The sequence below is a fragment of the Capsicum annuum genome, chromosome 12 (genome assembly GCF_002878395.1).
Source record: "Capsicum annuum cultivar UCD-10X-F1 chromosome 12, UCD10Xv1.1, whole genome shotgun sequence".
Lineage (NCBI taxonomy): Eukaryota > Viridiplantae > Streptophyta > Magnoliopsida > Solanales > Solanaceae > Capsicum > Capsicum annuum.
The window spans coordinates 220,296,113-220,299,940 of NC_061122.1; positions in this window are offsets into that span (position 1 = coordinate 220,296,113).

A 3,828-nucleotide genomic window follows, 5' to 3' on the forward strand; every position below is an offset into this window, starting at 1 on the left:
AATATGTTATCAGATTACACATTTGTTGCATAATTTTTAGTAGATGGTTAATCTATTAGGAGTCAGGTTCAGAGAACCAAAGCAACAGATGGGTAATCTGATACAAGATATCAATTGTACCCTGTCGCAATAGATGTCCCATCTGGTGCACTAGATATAACATCTGTTCAATATCTTTCTTTGAGTAAAATTATTTTACTTGAAGAAGACGTACTGCATCATTCGGAGGGTTAAAGAGATCAGCTTGCAGCCAACCACCTAACATCCTTAGATGAGAAACCTCATCCGGCTAATCAATTAACTGCTTTCGGAGGGGAGGAATGGCTTCAAATGCCCAAGCCTAAAAAATGTAAATAGAAAGCAAGCAAAAAAATTCATAATAACTATATTCAATATAAATTAATAGATGAGTAAAATTAGTGATTAATTTTACCATGAAAGCCCAAGGAAAGCCGTATAATGTGGTCGTCCCTGAGGATAGCTTTGTCAGTAAATATTGGACAGTCAAGTAGACAGCATATCCCCAGGGATAATTTTTGAATTTATCAAAATCCTCAGCACGTGCCAACAAATCATCTTCTATGACCTTGTTGACGTCTCTTGCCAATATAACCGAATGGGCAAACCAAACTAAGCATAATTGCTCCATGTACTGCTCTGGTATGGTTTTATCCTCGAGATATGTCAACAAATCCGATGCTTTATAGCCATGTTGCGCAATGTCAAACAACCCATATATTTTTTCCTTGCGTTTTCTTGCCTTGGATCTTTTGCAGGGTGGTGGTTTTTCTAGACGATGATATCTCAAGACCGTCACTATGACAAACTCTTACAAGCCAAAACAAACAGGCATGCCACAGTAGTTGATCCAGATTTCATCCATCTTCTTTTTGCCCCCATCCTCCGAATCTTTATCATACACAACATACTTGATCCTGTGCTTGAGAAGACCATATACCATCGTCATAGGGAAACGGATACGGGAAGAGGGGTCCTCAGGCAACTCAAGAAAACGTCCAAAGCAGCTCTTCTTAAAAAGTCCGCCTATGTTTTCATTCTTCATAATTTTCATAAAATGTTCAAAATTTTTCCCCATCTGACATTTAAGTACAATTTGACTAGTTAGTTGTTTTGTTTCTGGGTCATTTATCGGCATCGCAACTTGAAAACTGTCAATACTAAAAGTTTTGACAGGATCATGTTGGGATGTCAATATTAATTCACGCCCTATTGGTGATCCATTATCATCATGTTGATGATCATCCTCTTTCTCTTTCTCACTCTCCAATTCTTCCTCTTTCTCACTTTTATTTTCTTCATCACTATCTATAGACTCTTGTCCACCTCCCTCAACGTTGTTTTCATATATCTCCTCAGCTTCACTTTTCCCTGCCTGAGATTGTTCAAAAAGCTCCTCCGAATTCCTCTGTACTGTAGCCTTTTTTTTGGGTGGTCAGACATTGATCCACTTTCACTTTCTTTTCTTTTGGGAGATATGTTTTACTTACAAACAACAAAAAAACACAAATTACAATACAATTAATGTATGCATAAAATGTAAAAAATATATTACAAACACCACGAATACTGACACACCAACAACCATCACCACAAACACCACCAACTAATACCACAAACAAACACCACGAATACCGACACCACGGACAGCACCACCAACCAATGCCACCACCAGTGCTACCACGACGACCACAAACACCACCACCACTACTAACACCACAAATACCATCCAATAATACCACGACAATCAACGGAATACTGCAATAAAAACTAGGGATTTCTCGAGTTCTTATGATTTTACTATCAAAACTCAAAATTGTAAACCTATTCTCGAAGAAAATACAACTAAAAGTTTTATTTTTCATCATTAACTTAAAAACCCTTATTTTTTAGAAAAAATTAACAAATATAGAACTCTTCCCGAACTCTGTTGCCTATGAAGACAAAGAAAACGACTGGTACAAGCAAGAATGAAGTCAAAAATAACACCTATATGGTCGGAAATGAGAAAAAAATGATCTGTTATGGAGGGTTGAGCAAATTTGTTAGTAGTTGTTGTTTGTAATGTATTGTTGAGTGAGAATAAGAGAGAAAGAGTGAAAACTCGAGATTTGAAATGATGAAACATTTTGTATGGGTTGATTTGTATTTTGGAAAAGAATGACAAGTTTTGAAAATGTTAATTTGGACCAAATTGATCTTAATTATTTTTAAAATCATAAAATATATGCACAATTTTTAACCCTCTCATCATGCAATTGCCAAAAGGGTAAATTGAAATTGCATAAAAATAATTGAAGTTGTAGTTGATCGAGTACTCTAGTTGACCCTATGAACTCACCTCTGGTCCTAGATTAATCAATTTAGGTATTATTAATCTAGCATATGAACTTAATTGAAATTGTATAAAAATAAATATTCAACATATTGCATTAGATTTTGCATCTGTTGTAAATTATCAATTAGATTAGGTAACAACAAATTATGAGTTTGTTGTAAATTAACAACAGATTATGAATTTGTTGTAAATTATCAAATAGATTAAGTCATCTGTTGTGACAGATTACCCATCTGTTGTAAATTATCAAATGGATTGTCATATGTCGCAACAGAGTACCCATATGTTGTAAATTATCAAATAGATACCGCCATCTGTTGTGGCTGACCCTATAAGAACTCACCCCTAGTCCTAGATTAATCAATATTTGACCCTATGAGAACTCACCCCTAGTCCCGGATTATTCAATTAAGGTATTAGTACCCTGTCCTAAATTAATCAATTAAGGTATTAGTTGAACATATGAGGTAGGAAGAATCGGTTCAGTTCAGAGTTATCGAGCGACGACTTTGGTTGGGAGGAACGCAGTACCGTCTTATCATGTAATTTCCAAAAGACTCAATTGAAGTTGTAGTTGACCCTATGAGAACTCACTCCTAGTCCTAAATTATTCAATTAAGGTATTAATACCCTAGTCCTAGATTAATCAATTAAGGTTTTAGTCTAACATATGAGGTAGTAAGAATCGGTTCATCTTAGAGTGATCAATCGACGACTCTGGTCGGGAGAAAGGCAATACCGTCTTATCATACAATTGCCAAAATACTCAATTGAAGTTGTAGTTGACCCTCTGAGAACTCACATTCAATTAAGGTATTAGTCTAACATATGAACTTAATTGAAATTATATATAAACAAATGTTCAACTTGTTGCAACAGATGTCTTTTCTGTTGGATCAAATCAAACAGATTAGGTAATTTGTTGTAATATATTATGCATATATTGTAAACTATCAAATAGATTACGTCATTTGTTGTAACATATCACGAATCTGTTGTAAACTATCAAACAGATTAAGTCATCTGTTATGACAGATTACCAATCTATTGTAAATTATCAAATAGATTAAGTCATATATCGTAATAGATTACCCATCTATTGTAAATTATCAAATAGGCGTTGTCATTTACTGTAGTTGACATTATGAGAACTCACCCCTAGTCTTAGATTAATCAATTAAGGTATTAGTTGAACATATGAGGTAGTAAGAATTGGTTTGGCTCAGAATGATCGATCGAAGACTCTGGTTGGAAGGAACGCAATACCGTCTCATCATACAATTGCCAAAAGACTCAATTGAAGTTGTAGTTGACCCTATGAGAACTCACCCCTAGTCCTAGATTATTCAATTAAGGTATTAGTTGAACATATGAGGTAGTAAGAATCGGTTTGGCTCAAAGTGATCGATCGACGACTCTGATCGAGAGGAATGCAATACCGTCTCATCATGCAATTGCCAAAAGACTCAATT